Here is a 13,742-nt window from a genome sequence, read left to right as displayed (position 1 = left end):
CTTTGTTAATAAAACATCATAAAGTGGAATGTGGTCTTCTTGAAATGGATGAAGATGCCAATTGTCACAGCACAGAATGTTTGTAGATTAGCATATGTTAAAATTTTAGAATGGCAAATGTTTGCATTCTATTTGTTTGTAGTATGAGTTTATGATAGTTTTGTATGAAATTTAAATCGCCTCAGCCAAATGTGACAGCACAGAATGTTTGTAGATTAGCATAATATGTTAATATATTAGAATGGCAAATGTTTGCATTCTATTTGTTTGTAGTATGAGTTTATGATAAAGTTTTGTTTGAAATTTCAATGTAATTGCCTATGGCAAATGTTTGGATTCTATTAGTCTGTAGTATGAGTTTATGATGAACATTTGTTTGAAATTTAAATTGCCGTTTCCAAATGTGGTAGCACAGAAAGTTTGTAGATTTGCATACGTCAATATATGTTGCCATAGAATGGCAAATGTTTGCATTCTATTTGTTTGTAGTATGAATTTATGATAAAGTTTTGTATGAAATTTAAATTGCCTCAGCCAAATCTGACTGCACAGAATGTTTGTAGATTTGCATACATGTTAATATATGTTGCCATAGAATGGCAAATGTTTGTATTCTTTTTATTTGTAGTATGAGTTTTGATAAAGTTTTGATCAATTTTAATGTCACATAATTTTTGCAAATGTATGAATTTGATTTACACAGTTACACAGTTAAATTACTACACCTGCTGTTAATATTTACATAGGTCATGTGGAAAAATTGCCCATTGGTTGTTTTAAAAGTTAATTTGATTAGACCAAAATAAACAATCTTTATGCATTTTATTTGTGATTTGTGTCATGTAGGACTATTGTGTATCTGACATAATACTATTATGGTAAAATGTCCTAATTATAAAATAGAAAAATCGCAATTTTTTTCGCAAATTTCTGGAAATTGACGCCACAAAATCAGTCATTTTGATCACAAAAATCACAAAAAAAAATCGTGAAATCCTGGAGGGACTGAGAAATTACCCGCATACATGGTGGATTTGAGGCGCACGGCACATACAATACCATACAGAGTGCAGACAGTTCAACAGGGAGTGCGCAGCTCTTAAAGGGGCCACACTTATTTCCACTCATTACAATGTGCAGACTACTCCTACAAACCAGTGTTGTTTTTGGCAGCCCTTTTAGTTTTAGTCTTAGTTTTAGTCTTTTGGACGAAAATGCTTTTTAGTTTTAGTCACATTTTAGTCACTTATAAACTTGATAGTTTTAGTCAAGTTTTAGTCGACGAAAACGCAAAAAGGTTTTAGTCAAGTTTTAGTCGACGAAAACGCAAAAAGGTTTTAGTCAAGTTTTAGTCAATTTTAGTATTAAAAAAAAGTAGTCTTTAACAAATTAATTTAGGTTAAAAAGTACTGGAAATGGGCTTAGGTTTGACAGGTTGTAGCAAGTGTTGCAATTCATAAAACAACAGTTAACCTTAAAACCTTTGCATAATAAACTAGACTTTCTCATTGATGGAGATGCAGTGCTGCCAAGCTGTACTTCATTGTCGCATTGGGCAGAAACCTTTTATCCCCATATTTCAAGTTATATTTTTTTCCATGAATTGATGCTCTTCTAAAATGTCAGCACATTGGCTATTTTCACCAGTAATCACAGTAATAAAGGAATGGTTTAAAGTTTAAACAGCAAAAAACTTTGAGCTACTACAACATTACACACAGATAAAGTGGTAACAGTAGAATCACTGTTTTACTCCAAAAATTCCAGGAATAAAAACATTCTTACTTTGGCAATTGTGGCTTTATTAGAGAAATTGCTAAAGTGCAATGAACAACATGCCCAAAATATAAGCTATTGAGGAACACATACTTATGCTCAACAACTTGTGCTTCAACTTGTCTGCCAGTGCAACAACAAGATGCATATTATTTGTAAACACAAACATCATACAACCCTGTCTATCTTTAACTTGTGCAAACTGCAAAGTTGCAAAGATTCTGAAACAAAATAATAAAATAAATAAATAAATAATACTGAGGTGCATTGAGCATAGGTTGTTAGGAATGCATACTTGAATTTAAAGTATGAAACAAACATGACACTTGAAGTGTGTTGAACATAAAAATGAATAAGACAATCCCTGAATACTGTAAACACTGTATTTGGTCTTTAAAGAAAGCAAACTAACTTCCTAAATAAATAAAAACAACGTTGGTTTACAATGAATTAGAGGAGGGCCCTACCTCTAGTGCAGTCTCACAGCAAGCCCAAACAGAATATCACAGTAAAATATCTGTAAAAAAAATTAAAACATTAAATGCTCGTTAAATTAGCCTACTGACCTCGATTCAGTTTCAGGAAAGCACTTCTTTCTAAAATGACTCTTGCTCTATTACGACGGCCACGACTGAGGTCACCTGTAATGCTAAAGACTCTCTCAGCAAATGCTTGAGATGCTGGCATGGCCAGAAGGTCTAAGGCAATAGGTTTTAGGCTCAGATAAACAGAATCTCCCTGTGCAGCCCAAAATTCTAGGGCAGTCTCTTGGTTTGTAGGCTGTGACAACTGCTCCTTGAATTTCTTGATTTCCTCCTTGACACACGGCTTTGAGAGGGTAGACTTGGAAGGCCGGCTTGGTTTGGACAAGAATCTGAATCTGGGCCGCTTGTTATGAGGCTGCTCTTCTTTGGATTCTTCTTCTCCCTGCTCTGGCTCCTCATCTTCAGCCGCCTCCTCCCGTACAACTGGTGGCACCAATTGAGCAATATAATCTTCTGATCTTCTCAGAAGTGCCTCTATTTGCTCGTCATCATTTTCAAGGAGTGCTTCAGGTGCAACTGTCGGGTCAAGAAAGCATGCAGCAGCAGCGAGAGGTGAAAACTTGGAGTCAGTGTGATCAAGAAAGCAGCTGAACCTCTTGTCCATGTTTGCCTTCATCTTAATTGCCAGGGAAGCGAGGTCCTTAAAGCTAGATCCCTGGGCATGGGGGAACTCAGACAGGTGACCCTGCAGGTCCAGAAGGGCAGGCACCACAAGGGATAATGACTTTGTGTCACTCTGGAGCAACTGGGTATGCTCAGCGAAGGGGATGAGTAAATCTCTGAGAGCGGACAGCTCATGCCACTCACTTGACAGTAAATAGTCCCAGCTCATCCCATCCGCAACCTGAACTACTGAGTCCTTGATTTGGAGAAGCCGTGATATCATCTGATATGTGCTGGACCATCTAGTAGGGCAGTCTTTGACCAGGGTTAGTTGACACAGCTGCAGCAGTCGCTCAGTTGCCACCGATGACTTGCGGAAGAGCTTAACAAGACCTCTAACTTTGCTCAGCAGTCGGGTGACACTTGTGTCTTTCTGGATCATGTTCACCACAAGTTGTAGAGTTTGTACAACGCAGGGGGTCCTACTCATAACTATGGCTCCAAACCTTGAAGAGACAAAAATACAGAGAAAAATAAATAGTTTTAAGGACATTCAATAAAATTGCCATGAACAATTGCTAAAAAAAAGTGACTATAACCTACAAGCATAACTCAAGAGTGACTGACATACTGAAAATTAACAGCAAACTGAAGTAATTTACCTCTGGTGTTCTCTAACAGCCACCTGAGAATCTTCAGGGTCACTCATCTCGGAGTCGGAGCTAGTGGGCACATCCGGTTCATTGGACTTGAATGCTGCAATCATGTTGCTTCCGTTGTCAGTTATGACTGTTAGAATTTTGTGTTGTGGTATTCCCCAGTCCTCTATGCATCGGTCAACACAATGTTTTATACACTCTGCCGTGTGTGGGTGTGCGATCTGATCAAGTCTCAACAATATGTGCTGTGCTTTGTTTACCACAGTGCAAAAAAAACATGCACTAATTGCCAGAAATGAAGCTGTAAGTCCTTTTTTGGTCCATATGTCCAGCCCAATTGTTACTTTACGTGCTCTGGCAAGCCGCTCTTTGTACTTTAGTTTTTCGTCATCATAAATCTTGTCAACTAAGTTGTTTATTTTTGTTCTTTTGGGTATGGTCATCCTTTTATCAAAGGTCTCCATCATGTGGATGAAATCTTCATCCTCGACTGTGCAAGCAGGTAGACCAGTGCGTCCAATCCAAAGAGCGAGCGCTTGTTCTTTGACATGCTGTTCCACAGAGTTTGACTTGTATTTGGATCCTGCGGCGAAGGCTGTTTCGATAGATGTCTGTGGCTGTGCCCTGTCATTATTTGGACAACCAGATTTCTGTATAGGAGTTCTGGTCTCTGGGATCTGGATGAGGAGAAAACAAAGACAATTACTCTCTATACAAAGTACATCTGTAAAAGTCATGTCATGTGAATACAAAATCAAATGTGTATGTGTGTATACTGTATATTATAGTAGTAATAGTAATAATAGTATATATATTATAATGCAGATCATCATGTTTCAACACATTACGTTTAAAAAACAAAAAGGTCTTTACTATCAAACATGTAAGACAAATTACTAAAAGCAAATAACATATAACTCCTGCTGTTACAAAACTGATTGTGACTTTTTTTGTAGCGTTGTCGCCACAGTTTTGTCACATATTTTGTATTTTCATCCTCGTTTCATCGCTGTTTTGACACTTTGTTCAAGAAGCTTTTCGATTTGGGAAACTGGAGAAAATGTGCTCGGTTCAGGAATGCTAATTTTCCCTCCACATTTCAGACGGTCACTGAAATCAAATATGGTTTAACAATGACGATCTACACTTCCTACCCGGCCAAAATCCCTGCATGTTCAACAAATAGAAGTGACACAAACATAACTTACGCTATTGACGTTAGCGCAACCAAGCTAATATTAGCCTGAAGTTAGCAGCACATTTGCGCCAGTAGATATATGTAACCTTAAGATTACCATGAAATGTGTCACAAGCCGATTGTCGAGTAAAATTGAATGTATATGATATGTTAACAGCGTGACTTGTTAGTTAACTTACCTTTGAAAAAATATCAGCGTGATGAGCCTTCAGGTGCCGCTTGAGGTTGGTGGTATTCTTCCCACCTAGTTTGTGGCCACATTTACCGTCGTCTCCCAATACTATGCATTCCGTTTTTCTTTCTGATGGATTATACTGAAAGTATGTCCATAAATCATCTCGTCGTTTCCGACCACCAAGCCCGTTTATTGGCGTCGCCGCCATGGTCCTTCGAACGAAGTTGTGTGGCTAATGACTAGCCGCAGCCGCAGGTGTGTTGTTGTTGTTGTGTGGATTCTGGTGCGCGGCTTGGCGGCAGCCGGGTGGTGGGCGTACCCAAAACAAGGATAGGAAGCGGCAGCATTGCTGATATATATATATATATTTTTTTTTTAGCTCAGACCTATAATCATTTTCATTCTGTCTCGTCAAAGAAAACTCGAAAACGTCTCGTCATGTTTTAGTCACCTTAGAGCCATTTTTAGCGAGTCATCGTCGCGTTATCGTCATAAAAAAAAGGTGCGTCGACGAAATCATTTCGTTATCGTCATCGTTGACGAAAACAACATTGCTACAAACGAATGTGAGATTGATATTTGACGTCGAACAGCAGCCATTCGGATGGGTGAATAGGCATGATTTTAAATCCATCAGTTATTTCGGCTTTAGCAAGCAACGCTCCATATCCTGCCAGCTTGATTAACTTAATAACATTATCAACCGAAGCATAGTAGGGAGAAACGTTCTAGCTGGATGTTTTTTCTAACACTAGCGAAACTTTTAGAATGTGGAGAAGACATGTCAAAAGTCAGACGTTTTTTCCCAGAATAGTTGCGTGTACCAATGCCGGGAAAAAGGGGGAGTGCTAAAAGTTCCAATGAGAGAGCCTTTATTCGATTCTTTTTCGAGGAGTCAGGAAACGACTTCTGGTTGCAAATTTTTTTGCAATGTAAGAAGTAGACAGAGTAGAGAGAACACCGACCCGAAACCCTTGAGACAGTCCTGAAATTAAATCAACGAAAGATGGATCAGGTTGAGAGGAAAGGAAGCTAGAAAGTGTTGCCACATTAATAGGGGTGGAAGGGAGGCCGCTTATAATTTTTTCTGAGGAGGCGCTTTGCCTTGTGATTCGGGTACGTGTCCCTGCAAAACTGCAAACATGTGAAAATCTACAGTTAGAAAAAGTACACTCAGATTCATTGAAATTATTACATAAAGGAATGCCATTAAACTTCATGATAGGTCGGCGTTTTACATCAATAGATACACTTGGATGTTCAGTACCATGGACAGCAGAATGTCCTCTGCTAGCATAAGTTTTAGGGCAGAAAGAAGCTGAGTGACCGTGGGAACTGCACACTACACAAGTCAAAGCTTTTTGACCTCCAAAATGCTAGACCAAGAGTTCAGTATCTAAAATGGACCAATCCAAACTGGTGTTAAAAAGTGTAATGAAAGAAGCAGATTTTGCTGAGAAGGATCTGTGGTATTCGTAAAACAATGTACCTCCCTATCTTTGTAAAGATCTAGTTATTTCCTGCGATCAGGAAATGCTTGACTTAAAATATCTCTGTAAATCCTGAAGTCTATTAAGAATTCGCTGAAGGAGAGGGCTTGCGTTGCAGTCTGGGATCTTAAGTTTTTAAAAATACTGCCACGTCACCACAGTCAACCATTTTCCGCTCATTCGCTGGTGATGGAAGCAGCAAAGCGGCTAAATTAATGTCCTTACCTTGGATGATATCGGATATCATTTTTGGGGAGACAGTGACGGCATCAGGAGGAACGAATAGCCTACCAAAAACTTCTGCTGGAATAGCTGTGGTAAGGTTGTAATTCGTCGTAGATGGTGGAATCGAAGCATCTTGGCATGAAGATTGTGACGTGAGTGGAGCTGAGACCGGTAGGTTGACCGACGTGATAGGAGTTGTAGGTAGATTGGAAAAACCGGTGTAAGAATGAAAGGCAGATGCAGATCCAGAAGTCGAGGGCATAGGTGCCAGAGTAGAAAAGGCGGACACACGAAGACTCCCAACTTGTTTTCGAATTTTTTGACTGTTTCAGAAAGACCTTACACAGCTCTTATTATATCAACATTAGAGCGATCTGCTGCAAAGCATAGGGATGGTGGTGGAGTAGGTGCAAAAACTTTAGCTCTTTTTGCTTGACGAACTGAAAATGACTTTGCAGTTCTTTTTCCATCTGTCTGTTTGGGTTGCACTGATGGTGTCAAGATCAAAGGAGTGTCATCCACAGGAAAATTAATTAGAGGGGCAGCCCAGGGTGTTGAAAGCCAGAAGTAATACATCTTTCGTGGCATTTCTTGGTTAACTGGAATGCTGAAGGCCTCGAGGGTAGCCAGGATTTTTTCAAAAGGCCACTGTGCCCCGCCAGCGCACCACAGCTTTGAATGTGGTACAGGTCTTGAGCGGTGGGGAGATGGCTTGCATTGGGTTAAAAAAGGCACGACATCCAGAGGGCTCACCCAAATAACGGGGGATTGTTAATCCTGGGTTCCGCGGCGTTACGAGACATGGACAGCGCGCTGTGATCCTGGCGAAGATGATGTAGCTGGCTTGTTAGATCGGAAACCTGGGGCGGCCAGACTCTCCATGGAAAACAAGGGCTGATGGTGGACGCAGATCTGGAGAAGAAACCAGTAAAAAACAGTCAGGAAACACAGGAATAGTCCTCAGTCATGGGCAGGGATCTCGCACATGCAGCAAACAGGTAGAGGCGAGCAAACAGTAGTGATGGGATGGTTGAGACCGGGGCTCTGATGCCCTGATTTTTCAAAGCACTATTGTATCACATACTGTACCGATGCTTGTATCGAAATGACAATACCCCGTGATTGATGACATTTGAAGCTTCGAACGTCATGCAGTATCGGAAGGTCGAGACAGCTGGTTTGAAAAAAATTGGCGCTTCACGACCCCACCTTATGCATAAAAAGGGAAATGATTATGGAGGCGGTATTATATAAATGATTTACTATAATTATGATCACATACTTGTATATTTTTTATTATTGATCAATATGTGAATCTGTCACGGGGTGACGAAGGCCGGAACAACAAGTCGGGAAGTTGTTGTGGCGGGGAGCACTTCCGGTGTAACACAAGGCCGGTTCCGGGGATAAATGGAAGCCGGAAAAGCGCCGCGAACGAAAGCGAATGAGGGTAATCGCTGGCAGCTGTGCGGGGAAAAATGGCAACAGGTGATTGGGATATGTAGCAGGAAGGTGGCTCATAAAAGGACACGTTGGCGGTGAGGAAGGGAGGCAGGAGGAGAGAGGACATGTGAGGCACGCAGCACGTGAGCGGCCGCGGCCGCGGATGCGGAGGGAGGCCGCGAGAGAGAGACAGAGAGAGAAGACTTCGGCTGGATTGCGGGTGTAAGCCTTGGTTGCACCGTGAGTCTGTTGAATTGTAGTTTTATTGTGGAAATGAGCACGAGTGAAATCTTACAGTGTGTGGTGGATATGCGAGTGTGGGAATTGTTTCTGCTGTTCACTCGCAGTCACAGCTGTTCATTAACCTTTTCTCTGCCGGAGCCCTGCGAGTGTACAGCTGCGCTGGTGAAATACCATTAACCTCTTCTCTGCCTGAACCTGTTGCATTGGTGAAATACTATTAACCTCTTCCCTGCCGGAGCCTGGTGCTGAGATACGCGAAGAGCTCGCTGAAGAAGAGAACGCAGAAGCTGTGAATTATGTTCATTCCTCTCTCTGTCTGAAGGTGCTGAGATACGCGAAGAGCTCGCTGAAGAAGAGAACGCGGAAGCTGTGAATTATGTTCATTCCTCTCTCTGTCTGAAGGTGCTGAGATACGCGAGGAGAACGCTGAAGAAGAGAATGCGGAAGCTGTGAATTATGTTCATTCCTCTCTCTGTCTGAAGGTGCTGAGATACGCGAAGAGCTCGCTGAAGAAGAGAACGCGGAAGCTGTGAATTATGTTCATTCCTCTCTCTGTCTGAAGGTGCTGAGATACGCGAGGAGAACGCTGAAGAAGAGAATGCGGAAGCTGTGAATTATGTTCATTCCTCTCTCTGTCTGAAGGTGCTGAGATACGCGAAGAGCTCGCTGAAGAAGAGAACGCGGAAGCTGTGAATTATGTTCATTCCTCTCTCTGTCTGAAGGTGCTGAGATACGCAAAGAGCTCGCTGAAGAAGAGAACGCGGAAGCTGTGAATTATGTTCATTCCTCTCTCTGTCTGAAAGTGCTGAGATACGCGAAGAGCTCGCTGAAGAAGAGAACACGGAAGCTGTGAATTATGTTCATTCCTCTCTCTGTCTGAAGGTGCTGAGATACGCGAGGAGAACGCTGAAGAAGAGAATGCGGAAGCTGTGAATTATGTTCATTCCTCTCTCTGTCCGAAAGTGCTGAGAAACGCGAAGAGAACACTGAAGAAGAGAACGCGGAAGCTGTGAATTATGTTCATTCCTCTCTCTGTCTGAAGGTGCTGAGATACGCGAAGGGCTCGCTGAAAAAGAGAACACGGAAGCTGTGAATTATGTTCATTCCTCTCTCTGTCTGAAGGTGCTGAGATACGCGAAGAGAACGCTGAAGAAGAGAACGGTGAAGCTGTGAATTATGTTCATTCCTCTCTCTGTCTGAAGGTGCTGAGATACGCGAAGAGCTCGCTGAAGAAGAGAACGTGGAAGCTGTGAATTATGTTCATTCCTCTCTCTGTCTGAAGGTGCTGAGATACGCGAAGAGCTCGCTGAAGAAGAGAACGCGGAAGCTGTGAATTATGTTCATTCCTCTCTCTGTCTGAAGGTGCTGAGATATGCGAAGAGCTCGCTGAAGAAGAGAACGCGGAAGCTGTGAATTCTGTTCATTCCTCTCTCTGTCTGAAAGTGCTGAGATACACGAAGAGAACGCCGAAGAAGAGACTTTTTAAGATTGTTTTTATTATTTAATAAAGAGCATATTTATTTTGAATTCTGTGTCTGCCTTTCCCTTCGTGTCCACGGCCGGCTCCTCAGGGGCGGCACGCAAGCGAGGGGTGGGCGGCCCGCTGGCGCTCCACCCCGACCTGTGACAAATCCGTAGACCAGGCTACACGTGACACGAGTTGTGGTCGCATTGGCACATATTAATTTCAATGAGATTAGATAGAACTGTATTGATCCCACACTTGAATGTCACGGACTTCCGAAACTTTGTTTGGAATGTGTGTGTAATGGCAAACAGTGTGGCCCATCCATTGCAGGTCATTCTAAATTTGTCACGCAATTTAAGACTGAGTCTCTTAAACTGCACAACGAAAGCAAAAAACATAAAACCTGTCCCAACAGGTGTGTCATGCGAATTACAAGCCTCTCCCTACTTCTTTTCAGTGATTCGATTAGAGTAATCGCTCAACGGAGGAAAAGGAAATTATTATAAAATTTAACACAGCTCATAACATAGCAAAAGAGGAACTCCCATTCACAAAATTCAAATCTCAAATAATACTAATGACAAAGAATGGGTTGTATATTAATCCCACTTATGCCAACGACATGGCCTGTGCCCAATTTATAGGAGTGATAGCAGACAGTCTCTGAAAAAAGATGGCTGACAAAATAGCCTCCGCCCACTAACTATCGTTTCTGATTGATGGTGATATGGACATCTCCACCAAAGAATGTGAGATTGTCTATATCCGTGTCATTGACAATGTAAGACCTACCAATATCCTAATTGGTCATATTGATGTTCAACATACCCATGCAGAAGGCAAGTGTGAGATTTCTTATTTTTGTTATCATATAACTGTAAATTATGATAATGGAAAACTTGTTTTGGCGTATTATAATAGTCAAATCATTTACAATTTTAATGTTTAATGATTTTTTAGATACATTTACACAGAAACTATGACCAGCCGCAACTTTCAGACTTTCAGTAAGAGTAAACAAGGAGTTGTTCACTACATTTCTGGCCTGGTTGTATTTATTCTACACCACATTTTGGTGACAAGGATGGCAGATTTTTCTCTTCCTCTTCCACCGCCCTTCCTCACTCTCCCAGGTGTACCTCCTATATCGCGGCCCCACCCATTGGCTGCAGTCCTTTGAGACATATCTCATCGCAGCCGGCCTAACAGAGGTGAGTGTGGCATGGAAAAAAGCACTTCTCCAACACTTCCTGGGTGTGGAGGGACAGCGAGTGCTCGGAACAATCAGTGACAGTAGCGAAGCCACTTTTGTACAGTCTATGAATGAACATTTCGGCGCTCCACAGAGTGTTTTGCTGCGCCGGTTCATTCCACCGGTGCCATCAACTCCCTGGTGAGTCAGTGCATCAGTATGTGGCCAGTCTGAGAGGGCTAGCGAATCCTTGTAAATTCGGAGGGCTGCACGGTGAAATGATCCGTGAGCAGCTGATTGAACACACTAATACCGTATTGTTTCCGAATATAAGATGACCCTGAATATAAGACAACCCCCCCTTTCAAGATGTACCTTTGGAAAAAGGCTTTTTGAAGGCCAAATCTTGTCTTTTAAAGAAAATACTTTGTTTAAAATAATTTTCATTTTGCATATGTCATTGAATATTTACATTTTTAATTTTTGTATTTAAAGTATGGGAAATAGTGGTAAAATGCAACAACAACAATCACATTCAGTAATAAACATGTTATGGCATAGCTACCATAAAAATAAACTGAAGTAAATTTCACTATGACTGATTTCTCACCTTTTTTATGTACAGTGGCAGATGCTGGCATGTTAAAAAACACAGGTGTTTGATCCGCATTACCTGATTATCTGATCCAGGGGGGATATGAATGTTTTTTCCTTAGACTGATCACATAGCGCTGAAAAGACCGCAGTTTCTCCCTGAAGTCAGAGGGCAAGTGCTTATACATTACACCACATCAAAGCAGGCCTCGCTGGAGGGTAAGTTCAGCTCTTTGGCGATATCCATTGCCTTCAGCTGGATGACAGCTCTGGTTATGGGCAGCGGCAGCCCCTCATTTCTTTTTTCAGCTACGTACTGACACACTTGCCTGTCAGTTTCTTCAAAGCGGCCGCTTTTAGGTCTGCAGTAAGCTGTCTTTTTGGACTCGCCATCCGCTAACAATACACTCTGACACCATATTTCTTGGCTGCTTAGTAAGAGTTGTTTGATGACTGTATTTATCAGTCCTGAGGGAAACACTCGTGTTACACGTATTTGATGCTCCCTATTGTTGCCGGTGTATTAATGTAATGTCAAAGTCTAGACCCTGAATATAAGATGACCCCATTTTTTCAGATGTATTTCCAAGAAAAAAAACATTGTCTTATATTCGGAAGAATACAGTAATAACAAAATTATAAAAAGCCCTGCATTACAGCCAGACGGCAACGTGTCAGCAACAGCGACCAACACTGTTTGATGGAATTGGCTTCCTCACCTAATTTATGCATCAGCCCCTCATCGACCATACCATCACTCCTGTCATTCAGCCGCTACGCCACATTCCCCTGGCCCTGCGTGAGTGAGTGTCAGCCGAACTACAGCGCCTGCATCATTTAGCCTGTGGACATGTCACCCTGGGTCTCAAACCTGGTGGTGGCCACTAAAAAATCTGGTGCCCTGCACATCTGCGTGGACTTGCAGCAAGTCAATAAAGCAGTTATTCCTTAAAAGTTCCCTCTGCCAACGAAGGAGGAATTCTATCTCAATTCAATGGCTCCATAGTGACTTGCTAGCAGTCTAGGATGAAAAAGAGATTTGACAGACTCAGATGCGTCAAAGAGCCAGATATCGCAGATATCCAGGACTGGGTAAATTCGCAGACCCCACAGTAGCAATCAACTGGCCTCATTCTGGTCTACCTCCCGGTTGGGTCCTCGTCAGATTGGCAGGACATCTTATCTCCTGGAGGATGGTACCTGATGGCCGTCTTCGTAAAGTAGCTGCACCTACCCCAGCCTGCCCACAAAGCAGTGGGAATCAACCACATACCTTGCTCCCACTGGAATGGGAAACCACAACACCTCAGGTTGGCAGGCAAGACTTAGACCCCTCTTTGCCCCCACCCCCACCCCCGTTTCCCCTTACCCCACTCATAATTTCACAGGCCCTGCAATCTCCAGGCCCTTCAGCCCTATGTCAGGACTCTTCTCTCCTTCCGGGTCACCTGAAAGACTTTGTTGGCACCTTCCATGTTTAGAGAGCTGCATGGGAGGGGGAGGGGGATGCTGTGTCCACTAGAGAGTGGAAAAGCACTGTTTACAAAAAAGAAAGACTGTTCTGTAATCACAACACATGTTTGTGCTATGGGCGATTGGTTCCGCCTGATTTATACATGTAAAAGAGAGTTGCGGCGAGTAAGAGTTGTTTGTTCACTACATGTCTGGCCTGGTTGTAATGATTCTACACCACGCCCTAGTCAACACATTACTTGCAGTGTAGGACTCAGTTGTAAAAGTCAACACAAATTCTAAAACAAAAGTTTTTAATGAGCATGTGTCCTGCAGGATTTTTACTGGTACTTCATCTGTTAGTCAATCTGACAAACCCGTCTGTAACAAATGGAGTATGTGTTGGGCAGACACGGCTAGAGTGACTAGTTTTACTGGAGAAGGAGAGATTTAAACTTAATTTTAGAAGTGTCTCCTTTTAGGGGACATTTGTTTTTTCAATGACCATGCACATGGCAATAATTGCACGTTATCTCTGCCTTTATCCCCAAATGAATTATGCACCTACCCCCAGCAGAATCATATAACAATTTGGCAAATTGAACAGACTAATGCCAGGGCTATTTCCTAATGTTTTCCCCTTAGGTTTTGTAGCTAAAAGAGGTTTTGTGAATCAAAA

This window comes from Scardinius erythrophthalmus (genome assembly GCF_964197995.2).
Source record: "Scardinius erythrophthalmus genome assembly, chromosome: 9".
Taxonomy (NCBI): domain Eukaryota; kingdom Metazoa; phylum Chordata; class Actinopteri; order Cypriniformes; family Leuciscidae; genus Scardinius; species Scardinius erythrophthalmus.
Note: the sequence above shows the minus strand (reverse complement) of the source record.